We start from the raw sequence: 24603 nt of genomic DNA on the forward strand, positions 1-24603 counted from the left end.
GATGGAGGGCACAAGGAGAAGGGGACGACAGAGGACGAGATGGTTGGACAGTGTTCTCGAAGCTACAAACATGACTCTGACCAAACTGTGGGAGGCAGTGGAAGACAGGAGTGCCTGGCGTGCCTGATCCATGGGGTTACGAAGAGTTGGACACGACTGAACAACTAAACAACAACATATTGTCCACAGTAATTGTTACATTACAAGTGAGATTAAAATCCTGTTAATGTTTTCATCTGCTTACAGTGGTTGAATTTACATTTTTCTCATTGATGGTGGAAGGGGCTGAGGTTGGGGGCTTGTCTCCTTTCCTGCTCTTCTAGATGTGACAGCCTTTATGCCAAAACCCACAGTAGCCATTTTGTATTATGCCACGCCCACATGGCAGCCATTTTCTGAAACACTTTCTCAACACCTCAAATACGCCTGATCCAAAAAGGTTGGCCACCTCTGATCTAGAACTTCACCTCAGGCAGCAAAACGTCTTGGAATGACCAAGCTCCTTCAGAGTAGACTTCCACATATCACTTTTCACTGCCTGTGTTCTTTTTCTCTCCCTGCTTCCCTCCCTCCCTCCCCACGGGCATTTAATTTACTCCAGCACAGCAGATGATTAGGTTATGCTTTATAGTGTGATGGCTATTGCAGAATGTCCACCACTGGGCTCTTTCGCAAGAGGCATTTAATTTTCCTGCCGTAAATCGCTGTAGATGAAAAGAAACGAAAAAGAGAGGGAGGGCGAATCTTTCTTCAGTGCTATTGTGAGCGGAGAAGTAAATATTGTCACTCTTTCGACATGGCTAATTAGTTACTTCCCAAATCATTTGACTGCTTGCGACACTTTAAATTGCTTTTTGGACCTCCTGCATCTATATATAATAGACACAATGGCTTGGAGCGCTGGAGCCACATTGGAAAATTGACAACGTTGCAACTTGATAAATCAGGCGACTGAAAGGGGGAAGAAAAAAAGAGCAACCCTTAGTTTAGTTAATGGAAAAGTGTGGGGCGGCCAGCTCTTTTGGTACCGACCACCTTATTTATTCAAGTGGAAATATTTCAGCCAGGATGAACAATTCATTCTTCCCATCCCTCGCGGCTAATTTATTTAGTGCAGTGGTGGAAAACCTCCAGCCCACAGGTCTAATTTGACCTGCAATACCATTTCCCATAAGCAATGCCAATGCCAGGGCTCACGATCCGCTGAGGGGCCCACAGCTGACCCCTGGAGCCTCCCAGCCCTGCTCTCCCTCCCTCTTTGCTGTTTCAGCCTGTTCACCTGCCCAGGCTGAGCAGGTAAGCAGTGACAAGAGCGAGGAGGTAGATCATCACCCTCGACTTGCCTTGTATGCTGGATTCCGGCCAGAGAGGGAGAAAGGAGGGGCACGTAAATGGACAGTGGGGATGGAAGTCGGGAGATGGCAGGTCCACTCAGGGATGGGACCCATAAAAGGCATCTTGCCCAGGAGTTTTCCAAAGGGTGGAGCCAGGACTAGTTGTTCCTTTCTGTGCCTTAAGCGGGTGCCAAGGCCTGACCACACACACTCTCCTGGATGAGCCCCAGTCTGTGACATTCCCTGCTTAAAACTCTGGAATATTTTAAAAGTAGCAAACAATGAGTTTGCACTCTTAGCCAGCCAGGCCGGTGTTGGAGGGAGGTGCGAGTAGCTGTTCCAATCCTGCCAGACCTAATAATAAAGAAATGTTCCCTAGCCAGTACCTGCTACTCAAGAAATACAGACTTCTCCTTTGTCTCTGCACCCAGGTCCCTGTGCAAGACGGCTGTGCAAATCCATTACATTGATGGCACTGTGGATCACCATAACAGCAGGAGTCAGGCCGGCGCTGTAATGAGAATAGGCTTCCATCGATTGGCCTGGGGCTCCCTCTTAGACAATGTCATTTCAGCAGGTGCGTCTTTTAAATCTTGTGGCTTTTCTAGCAACACTGTTCTGCCAGCAGCTAACCAGACCAAAACCTAGGACAGTTCTTATTTTATTTTTAAGACTGAAAGGTGATGAAATGTGGCGGTGCCAACACGGGGTGTGGGGATAGGCACCGCTGTGCCCTCCAGATATTGTCAAACTGCAGCACCCACAAACCTGTTAGCCATCCCGGCTGCCATAGTCCCACGATATCTAGAGGGTACCACATTGGCTAGCTCTGAGTTAAGGGTATTGCCTTAGGTCTGTGGAGACCCGGGTTCAAATTCAGATAGCTAGTGTCAATAGAGTACGATCTGATCCAGCAGGGCTCTTCTTCTTTACCCTCCCATCCCATCATTTTATTCTGTTGGCCTCATGGTTCTATTGTACAGTGGTACCTTAGTTTACAGGGACGTGGGTGGCGCTGTGGTCTAAACAACAGAGCCTAGGGCTTGCCGATCAGAAGGTCAGCAGTTCGAATCCCCGCGACGGGGTGAGCTCCCGTTGCTCGGTCCCTGCTCCTGCCCACCTAGCAGTTCGAAAGCACATCAAAGTGCAAGTTGATAAATAGGTACCGCTCTGGCAGGAAGGTAAACTGCATTTCCATTCGCTGCTTTGGCAGAAGCGGCTTAGTCATGCTGGCCACATGAAGGTGTACGCCAGCTCCCTTGGCCTATAGAGCAAGATGAGCGCCGCAACCCCAGAGTCAGTCATAACTGTACCTAATGGTCAGGGATACCTTTACCTTTACCTTGGTTTACAAACTTAATCCATTCTGGAAGTCCGTTCTTAAACCAAAGTGTTCTTAAACCAAGGCGTGCTTTCCCATAGCAGCTCACAAATCAAAGTTCACAAACCAAAACACCTACTTCCGGATTTGCAGCGTTCTTCATCCAAGTTGTTCATAAACTAAGCTGTTCTTAAACCAAGATACCACTGTACTAGCATAGAACATTATCGCAGAAATGTAGATTTAGAAGGGACCCCGCAAGGTCATCTAGTCCAACCCCTTGCACTGCAGGAATCTCAACTAGATCATCCCTGACAAATAGCCATCCAACCTCTGCTTAAAAACCTTCAGGGAAGGAAAGTCCTTCACCTTCCAAGGGAGCCTGTCAAACTGTCAAACAGCTCTCACTGTTGGAAAGTTCTTCCTGATGTTTAGCTGGAATCTCCCTTCTTGATGCATGTGTAATATCTGAAAGATTACCCCCTTCTCTACAGATGCTCTCAGATGTTAAGCTCAGCAGAGGAGGCCTTCTTGGTAGTTCCTCCAGCCCTCTGAAATTCGGGGGGAGGGGGTTGGCCCAGGGGAGGGCATTCTCTGTGGCAGCTCCTAGATGATGGATTTCTCTTCCCACAGAGGAGTGTCCAACACAGTTTCCATCACAGACTGAAGATGCACATCTCTTTACCGTGGTCTTTGGCACCTGAGATATATGCTTTCAGGACCCAACCTGTTCTTGTGACTGAAATTTGTTTTAAACTGTTTTTAAAACTGAATTTCAGATTGTTGTAACCTGCCCTGGGATCTGATGGCGAAGGACAAATAACGAACTGAAATAACAGTAACAATATCAATGGTGGTGATGATGATCAATCTTCAATGGGCCCAATTCAGAAGACACCTGCAAACACAAGGCAGCTTCCCCCCCCCACACACACACACACATCTCCCCAAAATTTGCTCTGGAGGGTAAGGAGAACCCCCCTCCCCAAAAAGCACACAGGGAGGGGAGAGAGGAAATTGCTTTGTCTGGAAGGCAAAATCTCTTGCACCTACAAAACAATTGAATTAGTGTAATTAGTGTGATGTTGTAATTCCACTCAATATCATCATGGTCAGTAAGGACCATAAGCCCTGAGAACAAGGCAGGACATGAACCTGGGACAAAAGAGTAAGGCTGTCCAACTTGACAGTCCAGAGGAGAAATGATGTTTCTGGCTGACCCTCAAGACAGCAAGAATGGGCAACCTCTGGCCCTTTAGGAGTTGGCCTCCTTCTCCTGTCAGACCCAAGCCAAGCCAGCATGGCTGGTGGTCAGGAATGGTGGTAGTTGTAGTCCAATGACATCTGGAAGTCCACAGAGCCTTCCATCCTTGGCACAGAGCCAATATGGAGCAAATTAAGCCACTATTCCTGACCCTTAAAGGGCCTTGGCAATTATCAGCCACTGATATACACCAGCATTCCCGGAAAGCCAACCTTTTTTTTAACGAACAGAAATAAAAAGCTCTCATTAAGTGGAATCTGGCAGGGGTTTCAGCCAAGTACTGTAGAAGACCAGAGAGTCGAGTCAGCAGAGTGCCAACAAGGCAAGTAAAGGTGCCTTGCTCACCTGCTGGAGTTCTTTGATAAAGGTTAACCAACCTGTAAGACTGAGGTGGAGCATACATTTTCATAACCCTTTTTAATATCATCACCATTTCCCACGGCAGAGCAAAGGGGCGACGACTGGGTCAGCAATGCAGCAATTTGAAAGGGTGGCAGTGGAAACGGCAATGAAAATGAAAGCTTCATTTGCCTTCTTAACTTGACCTTCCACTTTTCCCTGGAACAATTTGCCAGCTGGTAGTTAAGAGAAGTACAGTCATCATAGATGATCTCCCTCCTTATAAAATATCAGATAGTATATAGATATGAAGATTCACAATATATGTGCTGGATGGTACCCTCCACCAGGTCAGATTTTCCTCCAGGATACATGCATGGCCGTCCACATGTGAAGGTTTCCACATTTCAAACATCTGGATAGCAGGGCTAAGATAGGAGGAGCTGAGCATCATTGGGGGTTGGTCCAATGACAACAGCCCCATGGCCATTTCATGAACACTTTGCCCCTTCTTGCAAGTAACTTGCAAAAGGAGCTTAGTAAGCACTGCTGTTGAGCAGGGATGGGAACCTGTGGCCCTCCAGATGTGGTTGAACGACCAGATGTGGTCCCTCTTCATTGGCTATTCTGACTGGGGCTGATGGGAGTTGGAGTCCAGTGACATTTGGGGGCCACAGGTTTCCCCATCTTTGCTGGAGAGTTACTAGGAGATCTAAAATTATCACCCAGGCAAGTGTTGGCAGGGACAACATGGGCCAGGAGTCAGCTTCACCTGCTGAGCAGCAGCCTGAAAGAGCAGAAGGCGCAGAGACTCCACCTGCTGCTGACCAGCCTTCTTGCTCCTGATGAGAACCAGCTGGCTCCAGCTTTCTTAAGCAGGGTTTCCAGTCTCGGTCAGTTGCTGGAAACAACATTTGTCCTTCTTGACCAGACCTTGCTGCTTCTTGAGCCCTTGGACCCTCAGCTTTCTTGACCCCTGATTTGTCTGACTGTGTGAACTGAGATACTCCTGACCTTGGGACTGGACTGGACCTTGTATACAGACTAGTTTTCAAATGTTTGTAAAAGATTCTGACTCAAAGGGAAGGTTTCCCCACACTCCGGATCTTTTGAAAAGCAGCAGCTTCCCAGCCCTGCAAATTTGTCCCCTCCTCCCTCTCCTACAATGTGTCATCTTCATTTGCATCTGTCACATTATTCACGAGGACACACTTGTTTACCGCCTAAGTGATGGAATCGAAGGAGTCGGTACAGCCAGGTGTGCTGAAAACAAAAATCAACATAATCAGGAGGCTTGGAAAATTGCTTTTAATTGTGTGTTTACACAGGCAATTCTCCAAAATTATTTGGGCCGGGAGGCTACAGATTCCATACTGTCAGATAACCCGTATAAAAACCCTCATTTACCCAGAGATGGGGAATGGGTGAATATTTAACCACACTTTAAACCTAAATGTAATATTGCACTGGGTAGCTTATTTAGGTAGGGAATGGATGCAGCTGGAAGTTAAACATTTAGAACACCTCTAGAGGCATAACTCTTGCAGCACCTGGAAGACCTAACAGAATAAATTTGTGAGTCTGCAAGTTGCCACAAGACCCCTTGTTGTTGCAACATCTCAACTGTCTTGTAGGGCTGTGTACAGTCCCCTATCCCCTGAACTGACATGAGCCAACCCAAGGAACCTGTCCCAGCCCTGATCCAGCCCCAAAGCTACTTGGAGGCAGGGCTAATGTGTAATTAGGTTTTCCTCAACCTGACTCTGCCCCAGCCAGGATCTGCCATATAGGCCTGATTCAGCTCAGTTATTCAGGCTTTGCCCAAATCCAAGGCCCTGACCTCTGTCTCCACCTGCATGTCTTCTTCCATGACTCGAGAGCAAGGGGAAGGTAGAGTTTTTCAGCCTGAAAGCCACATTCCCTCCGGGCACATGCCAGGGGTGGATGAGGCCAGGGGCACAGCAGTGAATGTAAAATTTACCTTTGTAAAAGGCTGGTTCCTACATACACTCTTCCCTGTCTTTCACCCAAACAGGCAAGGATCAGCACCGGAGGGCAGGGATGCATTCCAGTGGCATAATGGGTGTGAAACAAGACAGGTAAGGGGTGTGGCCTGTGTAGAGGAGGTGTGGCTTGGGGGGGCAAGGGCCAGACAGAGAGTCCTGGAGGTCCACATTTGGCGCCCGGGCCTGAGGTTCCCCATTGCTACATTATAGTTCAGGGTCATCCAGTCAGCAGAGAATTTCAGTACAAACTAATAATAATAATAATAATTTATTATTTATACCCCGCCCATCTGGCTGAGTTTCCCCAGCCACTCTGGGTGGCTCCCAATCAAGTGTTAAAAACAATGCAGCATTAAATATTAAAAACTTCCCTAAACAGGGCTGCCTTCAGATGTATTTTAAAAATAGGATAGCTGTTTAATTCCTTGACATCTAGTGGGAGGGCACTCCACAGGGCGGGCGCCACTACCGAGAAGGCCCTCTGCCTGGTTCCCTGTAACTTGGCTTCTCGCAATGAGGGAACCGCCAGAAGGCCCTCGTTCTGCTTCATGAAGGATATGTAGGATTTGCTGCCACAAGATGCAGTGACAGCTGCTAGCTTAGAAGGGTTTAGAATGGTATTTGACAAAAGCTGCTTCCGGTTGCTAGTCCTCATGGCTACAGATAATCTCCAGGCTCACTCAGCAGTAGCTTCTGGGAGCAGCATCAGAAGTTGGCAATTACCTTCCTGCACTGCTTGTGGGCTTCACAGAGACATCTGCCTGACCATCATTGGGATATACCCTTCTCTCCCCCTTCCTCTTCTCTTCTGGAAGTCTCCCTCTCTGTGTGCCTGCCCTCAACCTGTTATGCTGCAGTCCTATACAGAAGTAAGCTCCATTGGGTTCAATGGGCTTTGCTCCCAGGTAGGCAAGTATAGCTGCCTTCTCTAACATGGTGCCTTCAAGATGCTTTGGACTAACAGCTCCCATCAACCCCAGCCAGCATGGCCTCTGGTCAGGAATGATGGGAGTTGCAGTCCCACATCTAGGGGGCGACAGGTTGGGAGAAGGCTGGAGTATACAATTGCAGCATTAATCACTTTCCCCTTACCTACCCATGGCCATCTGAAGGCCTTTGATCAAAAAAGAATTGCTAATAAGAAATTTCATTTAATGGTCATCAGCCAAGAGCCAGCAGAGGTCTTGGGTCAGCATGAGACTCATTATGAGCAGAGTGAGATTCTGTATCCTGTGTGGAATGAGTTATTGATTTTATCCAACCCATAAAGGGCATCTCATTCAGGAATACATATCACCACGCCTGGCATCCTATAGCCGAAAACCACAACCAGGCCTTGCATTGCTGAATCCTTGTTCTCCACCCAACCCCCAGCTTCTAGATATAATTTGCTAAAATCTTAAAACTTGTCCCAGCACACATTTTGTCACACTTGAATGGCATAAATATGAAATGATGGTGCAGGAACAGTAGTCAGCCTGGTCATATGTGTCCAGGAAATGCTGTTTCCAATGGCCAAGAATGGAGCTTTCCCAAGGAGATCCTGGAAGACTACTGACATCATCCAGCCTCACTTTGGGTCTGTTACTGGTGACTATGGCTGATTTTAAAGAGATGCACCCAGAGGCAAAGCAGAAGAAATGGTCTAATTTGTAACAAGTCCACAAAACTCTTAACTGCAATTCTAATAGGTCAGTCATAATCGGCAAGGGAATCCATGGGTTGTGAGTTCAATGTTAGTCCTTCTCAGTGTAGACCCACTGAAATTTATGGAGATGACCAGCTTAGCTCTATCCATTTCAGTGGGTCTACTCTGAGCATAACTAGTTGGACAAAAAAAGACCCACATGTCTTGACCTCTAGGCAGAGCTAGAGGCAAAGGCTGGCAGAGCAATGAAGGTAAATTTGACCTTTGTATAGCAATCTAAGTTTTAGTGCACACATGCACCCCCCCAGGGAAATGAGAGGTGTGACTAGGGTGCAAGGACCTATTCCAGACAGGCAAAATTAACTGAAAGGGGGTGTAAATTGGGGTGGGTGAAGGGTGTGGCCTAGGAAAGGGATGCAATCTGAGGAAAGTCCCAAGGGCCAAACAGAGAGGGCCAGAGGGCCATGTGTGAGCCCTGGGCCTGTGGTTCCCTGTGCCTTCTTTAAGAATTCATGCTCCACATCTGGAAGGGTAAGATAGTCTCCAACTTCGTTGGGGCAAGCTGGGTACTTGTAGCTATCCAAGGTGCTGAGCTGTGCATTGTGGCTTCATGCTGAAGACAGATCACAAGAGGCTTGATGTTCTAGTTTTCACAACCCAGCATGCTGCTTTGCACACACACTCTCTCTTGCTCTCTCTCATACATACACACACACACACACACACTGCTTGGGCTACTTTAAAGTGTGGTTGCAGAGCTTTCCAAATTGTGTGTTGCGACACATTCATGTGTCGGCTGCAGTGTGTAGGTGTGTCGCGTGAACACTCCCCATGCTCTTCCCGGGGTTGGAAAGGGGTTAGTTTGATCTCTGGCTTGCTAGTAAAACAGAATTACTGTGTCACAAAATTATGCATGTCTAAAAAGTGTGTCCTAAACATGAAAAGTTTGGAAAGCTCTGAGTGGCTGAGAGGAGAAACCACATACATTGCCCTGAGCTCCTAGGACCAAAGCGTGGGATAAGAGCATCGTAGAATCGTAGCGTTGGAAGGGACCCCAAGAGTCATCTAGTCCACCCCCTGCAATGCCGGAATCGTAAATAATAAAATCTTGTAAAACAAAGATGGGGAGCCTATGGCCCTCTGAGCAAGAACCCTGCTAGATTAGGTCAGTAGCCAATCTAGTTACCGTATTTTTCGCTCCATAAGACATACTTTTTTCCTCCTAAAAAGTAAGGGGAAATGTCTCTGCGTCTTATGGAGCAAATGTGTGCTCAATTGCTGCCTCCCCTTCTGGCCCCGCCCCCTTGCCCAGGCCTCCATTGTTGAATGTTCTCCAGACAGAGGCTGTTTGTTTCCCCAGAGACATGTGACTGGCTGATTAGATTATCTGTCTGGAAACTGCAGAAACGGCTCCCTTTCCTTTCCTAACGAAGCTGCAGAACTGTGAGTTGAACCCCATAAAAACAAGATTTTTTCCCTTTGCAAAGTAAGCTCAACAACTTTGAACTGATCCTCAAAAAAGGGGGCTTTTCCCCTTTGCAAAAGAAGCTGCACAACTGTGAGCTGATCCTGCCAAAAACAGGGCTTTCCCCCTTTCCTCCTCTAAAAACTAGGTGCGTCTTATGGAGCGAAAAATACGGTAAGTATCCTGTGCTCACAGAATCCAACCAAATGCCTACAGAAGCACCCAAGCAGGACCTGAGCTTCTCAACCCCATTCCCCTTCTGTGGCCTCCAGCAGCTGCCATTTAGAACCACATTGCCTCCAACAAAGGAAGCAGACCATAGCCTTCAGGGTGAGCCTTATCCTCCATAAACGTACCGAATCCTCTTTTACAACCATGCAAAATGGTGGCCGTTACTGACTGTTTTGGGTGCTAATTTCATACCTCAACTAAGTGTTGTGTGAAGGAGTCCCTTCCTTTGTCTGTCCCGAATCTCCCAATGTTCAGCATCATTGGATGTCTCTGATCTCTAATGTTGTGAGGGAGACAAACTTTTCTCCATACTACATACACTGGCCATTGCCCTAGGGGTGATTGGGTCGGAATCCAGCAATGTCTGTAGGAGGGCACAGATTCTCCACCTGTGCTCTAAACCATGAAACCCCTCAAATTTCCCATGGCTCAGAGAAAGCCACAAACCAGTTGATTAAATTGGTCTGTGATATTTATGCTCTCATCCCCCCCCCCATTCTGCTTGCGCCTTAACTTCATTCAGAGCAGGAAATCTCTTATTTGAATAATTTATATCCCTGAGGAATAAGGGGGGGATTTGAAATTTTATTCTAGCTGTGGCTACCAGGTTCACTGAGGGGTGAAGTAAAAGCAGTGCTCACACACACACACACACACACACACAAAACATTTATTGTACTGGAAGCCTCTACTGTTCACATTGGCTTGGCTCCCAGTTCTGAGTGATTAGAATAAACCATAGAAATATTAATTAACGGTGCCAGGATTGCAGGACTAATAGTGTTTGTGTTAATGGGGTGTTAACAAATTGAAAGCTGCGGCATCACGCTCAGCTCGGGAGAAGCAGCCTCTCCACAGTACCTTGGATTGATGGAGGAAATCAAACATATGCTTTTACAGGGCGGGAAGAATATGGCTGTTTTGGAAGAGGGATAAAGCAAGCCAAACAAAACTGCAAAGAAGCAACTTGCTGGCTCTCTAAGTATACAAAGGGCCCGCAGTTGCTCTTTCAAGAGCTCCCCTGTCAAAACATTTGCCTGCTATTTCCATTTTGTGAGGATTCAGATGAAACTATTCCCCATTTGAGGGTAAGTTTTGCATCAGCCCAGCCAACCTAGCAGTTCGAAAGCACAAAGTGCATGTAGATAAATAGGTACCGCTCTGGCGGGGAGGTAAACAGCATTTCCGTGCGCTGCTCTGGTTCGCCAGAAGCGGCTTAGTCATGCTGGCCACATGACCCGGAAGCTGTACGCCGGCTCCCTCGGCCAATAAAGCAAGATGAGTGCCACAACCCCAGAGTCGTCCGCGACTGGACCTAATGGTCAGGGGTTCCTTTATCTTTACCTTTTGCATCAGCACTGGAGAAAGAAAACCTTCCCTTTCTCGGTAATTGTTTTGGCACTGCTTCCAAAAATCACTAGTTTCTCCACATTGACCTCTTTCTCTCTGGATTACTTCTTTATTCAGCCTTCATCCTGACCTGCTCACATGGTGGTTATAGACTGTGAGCCCCTCCAGATGGGTGGGTTTTTGGGAGCAGGGATATTCTGTAACATGTAATTGATGCAAAGAAGGTAAAGGGACCCCTGACCAGTCGTGGACAACTCTGGGGTTGCGGTGCTCATCTTGCTTTATTGGCCGAGGGAGCCAGTGTACAGCTTCCAGGTCATGTGGCCAACATGACTAAGCCGCATCTGGCAAACCAGAAACGCCATTTACCTTCCCGCCGGAGCACTACCTATTTATCTACTTGCACTTTGACATGCTTTCAAACTGCTAGGTTGGCAGGAGCTGGGACCAAGCAACGTGAGCTCACCCCATCACGGGGATTCGAACCGCCGACCTTCTGATCGGCAAGCCCTAGGCTCTGTGGTTTAATCCACAGCGCCACCCGTGTCCCTACATTGATACAGTAATAGCACATTATTGATGCATTTATACTGGACCATCCACAAAACAAGCTAAGCAAATCCATATGGGAGCGGCTGCCGAGACTATATAACACCGGTCTTGAAAGACCTACACTGGCTCCCAGTACGTTTCCGAGCAGAATTCAAAGTGTTGGTGCTGACCTTTAAAGCCCTAAACGGCCTCGGTCCTGTATACCTGAAGGAGCGTCTCCACCTCCATCGCTCTGCCCGGACACTGAGGTCCAGCGCCGAGGGCCTTCTGGCAGTTTCCTCGCTGCGAGAAGCCAAGTTACAGGGAACCAGGCAGAGGGCCTTCTCAGTAGTGGCACCCGCCCTGTGGAACGCCCTCCCACCAGATGTCAAAGAGAAAAATAACAACCAAACTTGTAGAAGACATCTTAAGGCAGCCCTGTTTAGGGAAGCTTTTAATGTTTAATAGGTTACTGTATTTTAGTGTTTTGTTGGAAGTCGCCCAGAATGGCTGGGAAAAACCAGCCAGATGTGCAGGGTATAAATAATAAATTATTATTATTATTATTATTCAGACCAAGGACACAAGGTCTCTCTCTACACAAGGTAGGCATGGTCAGGCAGCCATGAAAAGATTGTGCTAAGCCTTACTCCAAGTCACAAGTGGGGAACCAGGGCCCTCCAGATGTTGCTGGACTCCAGCTCCAATCAGAACTGGCCAGGATGACAAATTGTTCAGGGATCACAGGAGAGCTGCAATCTAGCAGTATCTGGAGGTCTGTTTTCGCATTGCTGTTATAAGTACTTGTTGACACTAGAGTACTTGCAGCATAATCATTCTCTATTTAGACTAATTCTCTGCACCTTCAGCTACATGAATAATCCTGCAGTTCCTCATTGGAAGAAACTGATCCTTCAGCCTCGGGGCAGAGTCAATGGCTAACCATCTCCAGATGGCAGCCTGCAGAATCTTCTTCCTGTGACCAGATCCCATGCCGGCTTCAGGATCCCTAAGGCACTGAGCAGCACCCTTAGAGACCACCCCCTCCTTCTTGTCCTGGGATCCCTTTCCATGGAGTCTAACGGTCCAACACACGGCACCGGCTTAGCTTTCTGCTTCCTGTGTGCCCCTCCCTTCTGATGGTATTCCAGAAGAGCTGCCCACATCCTGGCCTCAGCTCCCTGCCCATTCCGCCAAGGTCGGAAACAGCCTGAAGCCCTGGAACCTGAGCTGGTGCAATTAAGATTTGCTGAGCCCTGCAAGTCGAAGCAGGTAGTTGAGAAGAGAGAAAGTGCACACGGGAGAAGGCGAGAAACTGACTGAATACAGGCAGCAGCATGAGCAGCAGAAAAAGAGCCGTTTTCTTTCATTTGGTCCAAAAGATATGTGGAGAAAGTGGCTCATGCTGACATTGAGAAATGAAAGACGTGCGCTAAAAATACACTTGCGGTGCCGTCGCTTTCTTGCAAGGAGCGCCAATTGGGTCCTTCTTTCAATGCAGGCTATTTTTTATTTTCTTTATTCATCTTTTCCTTCCTTTTCTTAACCTGAAGCCTCCAAGGGTGTAACTACACTTAGAAACAATTAGCGGACAAAGGAAATGGAAATGCACAAAGTGGCTCCTCTATGGCAAAAAATTAAAGACGGGGTGAGGGACCAGTGGCCCTCAATATATTTTTGGTCTCCAACTCCCATCAGTCCTGAACAGACTGTCAGGAATAGAGAGTGGAGTTTGTGTTTTTATTATGCACTGGAATAATAAAGTACAAGATAATGCTGAAACATATACTTTATTAAGAACTTTGTGGTGATTTAGAAAAGCATGGTGATGAGTCTTGATTCCCAGTCATAATATATTTATTTACTCTTTGGTGAAGTTGGTTGTTTAGAATTTCTTTTCCTAGTAAGTAACAGATAGTATTATAATGATGATATCTTGTTTTCTAATCTATGGTTATCTATCAAGTTACGGTATATTTCTGCTTGAGACTTATGTACTCACGTCTATGTTAATGAAATACATTTTTTAAAAATAAATCGGAGGTTTCAAAATTTAGCAAATAATCCTGAGGCAAGAAATCCCTGTATAAATGATAATTGAGTCTGCTAAGTGGCTACAAAATGAAGACTGGGTTATTTATGGGGGGGGGGAGTGGAATGGGGTACTTGGACCCCTGAACACGGTAACTCTTTAATGCAGCTTACATTTCTTCCTTCAGACTGTGTGTCCCAGGGTGGTTATGCCTGTCTCTGGGAGTTTTTGCGAGTGTCCAAAGGCAGTGTGTTCTGTTTCCATTGAGAAGTTAAACAGAGGAAAGAAATAACACTGTTAAGTTCCTTGGGCAAGGGGGAGAATGTCTCTAACGCAGAAGATCCAAGCCCCACCAGAATCTAATCAACCACTCTCAGCAGGAAGAAAGAAGTACCACTTAAATGATATGACAGGCTGACGTATAATCATGGCTGAAGGAGAATTACAGTTCAGTGCTGCCACATAAGGCTGGTTCATCGCTGCTGGAGTTTCCAGCAGAAGGGGGGGGGGAAGAAGAATAACCACGTAGCCAAAACACAAGAGTCAAATGATTTAAGTAGCTAAACCAGGGATCAGCAAACTTTTTCAGCAGGGGGGCGGTCCACTGTCCCTCAGAACTTGTGGGGGGCCAGACTGTATGGGGGAGGGATGAACGATTTTCTCCCGCCTGCAAAGAGGCCTGAAGATGCTTTGCTTTACCTGTCCCAGTTGTCGTCCCAACAGCCGCAGTTGGGCTTCTCCAGCCAGCCAGGTGCCATGGTGGGGTAGGAGGCTGCACTGGCCAGTGAAGACAGAAGCAGCAGCCCCGGTGGAGGAGCCACGGATGGAGGCAGGTGAACTGGGGCGTCGCCAGAGCTTTTGCCCACCACCTGCTGCTGCTTCCCAAGAAGCACCACGAAGAAGAAGACAGAGCCGCCCACCAACCCACAAGCAGTAGCCGCGGCCACCACAATGACCCTCCTGAATGCCGTGGGAGGAACGAAGGAGGGAGGCAGGCAGGCAACGCAAAGAAAGCGCGCGAGGAAGTGGCACGGAAAAGAGTCGCAGAGAAGGAAGGAAGGGCAGACTGAGGGAGAGGGAGGAGGAGCAGCAACAGCCGGCAGCCAGCGCCACACGCCCCCTTCACAGCGCCGCCCTGAGGCAGGCAGGTGGGTGAGCCAACTCCCACCGTCGATGGCACCCAGCATGGGACAAGATTGTTCCATCCCTGAGGAGAAAAGTGCCGCTGTGTGAGGGAGAGGGAAAGAACACACACTCTGGTGATCCACGCGCTGGAGATCCACACAGCGATTCCCATACTCAGGTCGTATCTAGAAGGCAATTCTCAGGCCGTATCTAGAAGGCAATTGGGCCTGATCTGGCCCGCAGACCTTAGTTTGCCGACCCATGAGTTAAACCTTTGGTGGGTGTGTATGGGCTGTGCAATGGGTTCAGCCAAGGCCCAAGCCAGATGGGGTCTATTCAGAGGCATCAGTCAACTCGGGTTGAGACTCCAATTGCTACTGGTTAGGTTTGATGGAGCAATGAAAGCAATGACAAACCTAGACAACATTTTAAAAAGTAGAGACATCACCTTGCCAACAAAGGTCCGTATAGTAAAAGCTATGGTTTTCCCAGTAGTGATGTATGGAAGTGAGAGCTGGACCATAAAGAAGGCTGATCGTCGAAGAATTGATGCTTTTGAATTCTGGTGCTGGAGGAGACTCTTGAGAGTCCCATGGACTGCAAGAAGATCAAACACATCCATTCTTAAGGAAATCAGCCCTGATTGCTCGCTGGAAGGACAGATCGTGAAGCTGAGGCTCCAATACTTTGGCCACCTCAGGAGAAGAGAAGACTCACTGGAAAAGACCCTGATGTTGGGAAAGATGGAGGGCACAAGGAGAAGAGGACGACAGAGGACGAGATGGTTGGACAGTGTTCTCGAAGTTACAAACATGAATCTGACCAAACTGCGGGTGGCAGTGGAAGACAGGAGTGCCTGGCGTGCTCTGGTCCACAGGGTCACGAAGAGTCGGACACGACTGAATGACTAAACAACAACAACAACAGGTTTGATGGTGCAGAGTGATCTGGGGCTGTCAAGGAGTTGGGCATCAGGCAGGATAACCTATGAAAAGGCCAAGGCCTCCCTAAGCAGTGGCTGCGTTTTCCCAGGAGCAGGTAGGAGCCCAACACTGCCTGACTCTCTTTCCCACAGAGAGGCCACTTTCAAAGGAGCACCCCGCAGAATTGAACCCCCTGCTGTCAGTTGGTGGGCAGGGCTAAGGGACACAGTGCCTGATTAAATATTGGCCACTATACCTGAGCTAAATTTAAGGGTGGATCTGAGGCACTGTGGTGGGTTCCCAAGCTGGCCCAGGGTGGATCAGCCTGGCTGAGCAATTAGGCTGGAATCATGAGGCAGATTGGGGGTAGATAGAGAGATGATAGAGAGGTAGATGATGGACCTTTAATTCTATACACGTAGATTTAGATTAAACTGCAATAAATTACTATGGTGGTTTTTATTTTAATTTATTACCTGCCCTTCATTGTAAGGTCCCAGGGTGGCTTACAACAATTTAAAACAAAACATTAAAAAAAACAGCTTAAAACAAATCGCAGTTGAAAGAATGGGGTGTCTTCTAAAATATATATCTCTTTGGTGTCAAAGGCCAGGTGTGAGCAGGTGCATCCTCAACATATAATGGAAGCAACATAAGGAAGGTGCCCCATGACTCAAAGATTCCACGACTCAAAGAAATATTTAGAATAAAAATAAATATTTTAAACCTCTTATAAGAACTGTATAAATAGAATATAAAATTAATATAAATCATTTATTCTTTCAGCAGCAAAAAATCCAATTGAGCTTTTTTCTTTTTTTTTTTTTTTGCTTCATATAACTGACAAAGGGGAAGTGTGTCTTTTCAAACTGCTCTTTTCCATCTCTTAATTTCGCTAACTCTGTACGTTCAGTCTCCACAACAAACTACACACTGTGCCGAACTGTTCTCTTTCAGTTGCCCCTCTTTTTTGGCAGGAATAGAAGGAAATGAGTTGTGTGTTTTTTTAATAAATCAAAACGAAAACTAATCTGAAACAATTTAGAACCTTGGAATCAACCAGAAATATATCCCGCAATTTCAGCTCCTGTTAACCTGCTCCTCCTGCAGCTTCTCTGAGACAAGTGCATGTGTGCGCCTGGCCTCAGGGCAGCAAAGCAACGCAAAAGAGTAATTAAGAATGAAAACTGCTGGTAATTGTGCACCAGCCACACAGAGCAGGAACATGCAAACATAAAAACATGTAGTGTTGTTTACAAGGGCTCCAAATGACAACGATCTACATCACTCACGCAAGGCTTCACAATCAAGCCGTGATCAGGAAGGGGCTTTATTCCCCCCCGCCCCCAGGCCTTTCATTTACCTCCAGAAAAGAGGCACTGCAAAACAGAGCCCCTGCCTCCCCGGGGAACAACTACCAGGGCCACAGACACCCTGGCCTTGATCTAGCCCAGGTTTGTCATGAGTAAGCCGTAATGAAAAACCATGGAACAGTTACAGACACGGCTGGCCGAACTCCCATGACTTTCAATGGGATCTTTGATCAAAATTAAACCTGATAAATGTGCTCAGAGTCTGCACCTTGAAACAGGGCTCACTCCCTAACTGTAAACATGGGACCATCTGCATAATGTGGCATTGCATCTTCATTTCCCTGCAGGAGTGTTCCTGTCCAGGGTTATAGCCTGCCAGCTGCTAATACCCTCCTCCGGGATACTGTTACTGGTAAGGAGTTCATGTGAAGCATTCCACTCTCCTGGCTCTCAGTTTTCTTTCTTTTTTTTCATCTGTCAATCTACAGTCTGTGACTCCTGAAAATGCTCAGTCTCTATTGACATATTGAAGTAGATGTCCTTACTCCCTTACACTTTTAAGCAATTGCACCTCTGCAAACCCCAGGACTCTCCCAGGCCTGCTGACACCGTCCTCTTCTTTCTCAGAGGCCAAGTTTTGATTTCATTGCCATTGGCACTCACTACCTGAATTTGCTATTAGAGGGAACGGGCTTCCCATGTATCAATTCTGAATATACCACTTAATCAAAAAAAATATACAAAAATATAAGTTTTTTGTAACAAAGCCATAAAAACAATATATAAAATTCAGTTTGCAAATATATAAAAATCATTAAACATATCAAAACACCACAAGCACACAAGGCTTTCAGAATACATAGGAAAGTTTATGCCGTGGAAGATACTTACAGGCATAATACGATGTTTGTTTTTAACCTGACTTGTGAGATTGAAGTCCGTGTGCAGGAAATAATACGGTCAAAATTCTAACTATATCATCAGGATGACCAACAAAACAGAACCGAGAAAGAAATTGTGCAGTTTATGAAAATTGTGCGAATTTGCTCAATTTGCATAATTTATACAGGTTGCAAAATTCAGCTCCTCTTGGCCCACAATTTGGACTCCCTTGGTGCCAAGTGAACAACTCTTAAAAATGCAGCATTTAAATGGCCAGTGTCTCCATGTTCTCCTAATAGCCAAAGCTTAAGGGTGACAGACAAACAATCAGCTAATATGCAGACCTTTAAAAACCTCCAATGTTTTACAACTATTATCTCCTACTCAAAAGCTTTTACCTGCTCTTGACAGCAACAGGTTTTTATTTATTTTTTAAATAGAGGGATTGCAGAGAAGAGTGCACCATCTCTGTCGCCCTTCATGAGGCAGAGGGGGACTCCTGAACTCCTGGAGGCTCCCCACACACAATGCAGAGCACCTTGAAGGAATGCCTTCCCCACCAGTACCAACCAGCCCATGTTGCATGCACCCAACCCACCAGATGTTTCCAGTGAATATGGCCAGGGTGGGTACTACACAAAGAAGGGCCTTCTCAGTGGTGGCATCCCACCACCGAAACCGCCTTCCTGTTTAGATCAGACTGCCCTTCACAGTACTTTCATCTAGGCGACACCTTCAGACTTGACCCCTTTCTTCCAACAGGCCTTTGAAACATAGCAGGAAAGGCACCATATGTATTATTATTATTATTATTATTATTATTATTACCCAACCCATTTGACTGAGTTTCCCCAGCCACTCTGGGTGGTTCCCAATCGAGTGTTAAAAGCAATGCAGCATTAAATATTAAAAACTTCCCTAAACAGGGCTGCCTTCAGATGTCTTTTAAAAATAGGATAGCTACTTATTTCCTTGACGTCTGATAGGAGGGCATTCCGCAGGGTGGGCACCACTACCGAGAAGGCCCTCTGCCTGGTTCCCTGTAACCTTACTTCTTGCAATGAGGGAACTGCCAGAAGGCCCTCGGCGCTGGATCTCAGTGTCCGGGCTGAACGATGGGGGTGGAGATGCTCCTTCAGATATACAGGACCGAGGCCGTTTAAGGCTTTAAAGGTCAGCACCAACACTTTGAATTGTGCTTGGAAAAGTACTGGGAGCCAATGCAGATCTCTCAGGACCGGTGTTATGTGGTCCTGGCGGCCGCTCCCAGTCACCAGTCTAGCTGCCGCATTCTGGTTTAATTGCAGTTCCCAGGTCACCTTCAAAGGTAGCCGGTTTATGACACACACACACACACACACACACAATCCAAGTTGGTATCCATATTGGATTCAAATTTATTTTTTAAATATGTTGTTGCTGCTGTAGGTTTAAATTGTGTGTGAGTGCAAAGCCCCCCAAAACGAGACAGGAACAGCTGAGGGGAATGGAATTGGGGAGGGGGGGTCCTCCAAACAAATCTCAGCACCCTTAACAAACTACAACTCCCAGGATTCTTTGGGGAAAGCCGTGTCTGTTTATAGTGGTAAGATGCTGCTTCAAATGTGTAGAGCGGAAATCATTTTCATTGGGTGCAATAGGGCTTGCTCCCAAGTAAGCCTCTATAGGATTGCAGCCAAAGGCAAAATGGGCTTGCGCTGCAAATGAAGTTGCTTTTGTTGACAGGAACAAAGCCTCATTTTATCCATCAGCAGCTAATTTTGATTATCCATTTCTTTTATTTATTTTTTGCAGTTAATGAGCACTTTCATGGTCGCTTTCAAATCAAACCTTTAAAACCAAGACATAAGGGGTATTGTCAGGACAATGCCAAAAGGCCAACATTAATTTAAGCAGAGTTAATGCTGAGCTGTTTTAGAAAAATATTTGGCATCAAGGAACCCAAATAAATCAAAGCAACAGCTTTTAAATGCCTGCCAATCTTGATGGCAGCATCTTGCGACAATCAAGTGGGTTTTAATTCTGGCTAAAGGCCTAATAAACTGGCTGTTAGCTTTTATACATTAATGCATTGATTGTTAAGTAAGCATATCAACATATCCATAATGGAAGTCAAAACGGGAGTCAACCGCTTCCAACTGGCCGGATTACAAAATTATAAATCAATAAACAAAGCATCAGAGCTGCCATAGAACTCTGACTCCACCGTTTTTAATCTCATAGTAATTGAGAAACTCCCACTCCATTTTCAATACCGGAATTAATAAATATAGAAGAAAGGGGCATAATTTAGATTGTAAGCTGCTTGGGGCAGGGGTCTGCCTTTTCCGTTCATGTTACCTTGTAATACTGAGATTGGAAAACTGGGCCAAAACGAACAAAATGAATTTCAATAGGAGCAAATATAAGATTCTACACTTAGAGAGGAATAATCAGATGCACAAATACTGTATGGGGGGCCAGTGGCGTAGTGTGGGGGGTGCAGGGGGGGCCGGCCACACCGGGCGCAACATCTGGGGGGGGGCGCGCTCGCACCCGCAGCTCTCTGCCCCTACCTGGCTCACTCACTCTCTCTCACTGCAGTGCTGGCTGTGCGAATCCAATCCGAGCCGCCGGGTCGCCGCCCACTGTGAAGGGGGAGGTGCCAGGCGTGTGGTGCGGTGCGGAGAGAGAGCGAGGGACTATCTGGGGGAGGGACAGTGCAGCGGGGGGGTGCAAATTACTTGCCTTGCCCCGGGTGCTGACAACCCACGCTACGCCACTGTGGGGGGCACCTGGCTTGACAGCAGTACATGTGAAAAAGATCTGGGGATTTTAGCTCATAGGGTAATGTGGCCCTTGAACAGAAAGATGTTCACCATTCTTGGGAGTCAGGGGCCATCCTACTCTCTGCCGGAGTCCCAGACGGAATGGGGTGGTTGGCAAGTCTAATACCACTTCAGGAGAACTGCGTCCAAATTCAAGCAGGATTTGTCTGCCAGGAATATTTCAAGGTGATCCTTCTCCCAAACCATTCGCCCAAGAACCTGCCACATCCATCTCATGATCACAATTGCAACATTTATGCCAAGGGAGGAAATACTAAACCCCCCCTCATTTTCATTTTGTCTCATTTCTTGAGTCAGAACACCTGTTATTAAGAACTCCTTCTGCAGTAATTTCAGCACTCACTTATTACTCGGAATAGATTACTCATTTGCAAGATATCAATTAAACCCAACTGAAGTGTGCAGCCCTATCACGGCAGCAGCTAACAGAGTGGAGCATTTGCATTTTCTCTCCCCACCCCCTCTCTGTCTGTGTGTCTTTCAGAAGTGACTCCTCTTTCAGTGGTACTGATGCAAAATCTCATTGCAAGTGATCAGTTCAGACTTCTGCCAAGGACAACCTCTCTCTTCCCCCAGCAGGGGAATGCCAAAGAAGAGGAAGAGGGAAAGAGAGAAGGAGGTGTCAGAAAGAAGAAAGGAGGCCTCACTCACTTTGGGGTCTGGCCTCACCCACTGCTGGCTTTCCACACCCTGTAATTACCCCTAAGGGAATGTAGCAATTGACAAGAAAGGTTAACCACACATGCAGTTGTGGTTAGTGCATCAGACTAAGACTATGGAGATCCGGCAGGATCAAATCCCTGTTCCACCATAAATCTTCCAGGGTGAATTGAGGCAAGCTGGTAGCAGGTGCAGGATATTTGTAGCCCAGCACAACAGACCTGGTAGCTGTTCCCCTTAGGCCACTCTGGGGCATTAGCTTTGAACTATAGCAACAGCTGAAAGATGCTCTCCCTTCCGCAAAATTATGTTGCTGAAAAAGAAAGCTTGGGGGGAAATCAGGAGTGGGTCATGGTGTGGAAGGCTTGAACCTGGTACTGATCACCATCCCCTGGGCTGAGCATGTGCTCAGCAGCATCTCATTCCTTAATTCTTAGTCCTTTGTGCCAAGCCATTAATTTGCACCTGTTCCTGGATCAAAAGTAGGCTCCCCGTTTGACGTTTGCTCACATATGGGGCACAAGGCTCTCCCTCCACCTTACCCTCAGAACACCTCTGTCCCTTCCCCCACCTCCCACAAAAGCCAGCCAGAGCCGCGCTCCCTTTCACGAGCCACATAGTCACTGACGGGCTGCCCTTCTCCCTCCTTGGGGGAAAAGCCCCCAAGCGCAGCACACATGCTCCACGCAGTTCGTGAAAGGGAGCGCTGAGCAGAGCCTGGGATGCATACAGGCTCTGCTAAGCGCTCCTTTAAAGAATATTTTTTTTCTTGCATTCCCCCTCTGAAAACTAGGTGCGTCCTATGGTCAGGTGCATCTTATGGAGCGAAAAATACAGTATGTTAGGCTGAGAAAGCAAGACTGGCTTGACATTAACTGGTGAGCTTCTTGGCAGAGAGGAGAACCTGAGACTTCCTGCTCCTTGCCAGGCACTCTAACCTAAGAGTAGCCAACACAACGCCCTCCAGAGGTTAATGGATTCCCACTGCCATCATCCCTAGCCAACAGAGCCAAAAGTCAAGGGTGATAGGAATTGTAGTCAAGCAACTCATGGAAAGCACCATATTGGCTACCCTTCCTCAAACCCAGATTTTCCCAACCTGGTGTCCCCTCCAGAGGTTTTGGACTACAACTGCCAGGTGCTGACCGGGGCAGATGGGAGTTGCAGCCTGGTTGGGAATGCTGCTCAAACCACTATGCCAAGCTCTGTAGAGATGGGCCAGGGCTGTGAGTCAGCTCCATGTGCCTATTACACGTGAAAAACAATCCCCCTCGCATTCTGCAACTCCGGTAAAGCGACAACTCACAAAAAGCAATTCTCTTTAAACCAATATATAAAAGAACTGTTGAGTTCCCTGCGGAGACGTGTAGTTAGTGACACATTAATGTTCTGGTGGAATCTTTCAAATTATTTCCCACCTCCATCTTCCCTGCTGAGTTTGTGTGTGTGTGTGTGTGAACGTGAGTGTGTACAATACACACAAACACACATACATATATGCACACATACATATTTTTAAAAGGCCTTAATTACGCAAACTATCCTACCTTGAAATTAAGAAGCCTTGCTGCTGTTACACCAGCGCTGCTATTTGCATATGAAACTTCCAGCAGCCCCTCCTCTCAAACCTTCGCCCTTCCAACCCCATGTTGCATGGAGCTAATTAAAAAGTCAAATGGTAAACGCAAATCTTTTAGCAAATAATTAGGCCCACACTTCCAAAACAAAACAGCAAAAAGAAAAAGAAAGCCCCCGTTTGCAGCCCAATTCGAGCCTGGTAGAATGCAACTGGGGGTTGTTCCCAATGGATACGTGTTTTTATTGTTATTTTCAAAAGGAGAGGAGGAGGAACTTGGTATAATGGACACCCATCACCTCCAGTACTCAGCTGCAAATTTCCCCCTGATTGTAGTAAGGACTTTTCTTAAGAAGAGTAGGGGTGGCTCAGAAAACAGGGAGAAGGTTTCGTCCAAACATTTTCCCGTGCAACCACAGCCCCAGTTAATCTGCTTCACTTGAACCCCTCCAACCTGGAGCAAGGCCACATCTGGACCTCACATTTAAAGCATAATCGTGCCACTTTAAACAGTCACAGTTTCCCCCCAAAGAATCCTGGGTACTGCAGTTTCTTAAGGGTGCCAAGAGTTTTTAGGAGACCCCTATTCTACTCCCAGAGCTACAGCTCCCAAGGTGGTTTAACAGTCTATCCCTCTTCCCAGAGAACTCTGGGAATTGTAGCCACTCAGCACCCTTAACCAACTGCAATTCCCAGGATCCTTTGGCCAGGTTGTCTGGTCGTGACACCTGCTGTGGGCACTTCGCCCGTGTGGTTTCGCCAAGGATGTCTAGTGCTCTTATCTGCCATAACTGCAGGTAAAGCGGGGAGGCTTGATTACTGAACAAACTTCATGTGTGGCTGCCCTTGTATCTGGTCTGGGAGCTGAAACTACTGCAGAATTCAGTGGCCAGAATGCTCACAGGATCAGGCTACAGACAAGATCTCACTCCTCTGATGAGAGAGAGGCACTGGTTGACCATTTCCTTCCAGGCCAGGTTCAAGGTTCTTGGGTTAATTCATAAAATCCTAAGCAACTTGATTTCAACATACCCAGCAGCTTTCTGTTCTCACAGTGGTCAATCAGAGGCTTCTGTGAGGCCTACAAGCAGAACATGAGCTCAAGCGCCCTTGCCCACACAAGAAGCCCTCTTCCCACCGACTGAAGGGGTCACCGGGCTCAGGCTGCGGTTTCCCACACTGGCTGCCTGGACGCTTCTACAAAACCCACAAGTGAAGCACAGAGGCTAACAAACGGCAACAGATTCTGGCGTTTGATGACACTATCTCACCAGTTTCAACTAGCATTTCCACTGGACTCATTTAGCTTTCCGATTGACAAGTGTGCTGTAATAGGTTTTGCTTCACGTAAGCATTGCAGAAAGCCTTTGGGGGAACTGTGTGCATGAAGACAAGGAATCAAGCGCTCTCATCCAAATTTCCAAGCAGGCTGTGGAGTACCCTTGACTTCCTAAGCATCTTTCTCCTCTCCTTATGCACGTAACCACTATTATTTCTTCTGGATTTGCCAACCATAAAAGCTGTATTATACCTCGAAGTCAAGCAAACAACAATATTAGGTGGTAGCCCATTAATAAATCCAGTCTCCTAGTGCTGGCACCAGATGCCTTTAGCTGCACAACTGGCAGGAGCACCATCCAATGGGAGGGTGGGTGCCATTTTGCCCTTTGCCTCAGGTGGCAAATGTGTTGGCCCTGCTCACGAATAACCTTCAGTTAAAGGCCACCATTTTGCATGCCAAGAATGATGCTACATCCAAGGTGTTCTGTGGGTGG

The 24603-nt window shown here is 47.1% G+C and overlaps 1 protein-coding gene and 1 long non-coding RNA gene across 3 annotated transcripts in view; one reads left to right on the plus strand and one right to left on the minus strand.

The window, feature by feature from the left end:
- The window catches only part of TMEM132B (transmembrane protein 132B), a 353049-nt gene that overhangs the window by 155930 nt on the left and 172516 nt on the right, over nt 1-24603 (minus strand). The gene's annotated exons all lie outside the window — the stretch shown is intronic.
- LOC310666924 lies at nt 1499-13403 on the plus strand. The gene is made up of 3 exons (XR_014506108.1): nt 1499-1911; nt 6294-6357; nt 12641-13403. It is a non-coding gene; the product is annotated as an uncharacterized lncRNA (long non-coding RNA).

The sequence above is a fragment of the Podarcis tiliguerta genome, assembly GCF_965153285.1.
Source record: "Podarcis tiliguerta genome assembly, chromosome: 16".
NCBI lineage: Eukaryota > Metazoa > Chordata > Lepidosauria > Squamata > Lacertidae > Podarcis > Podarcis tiliguerta.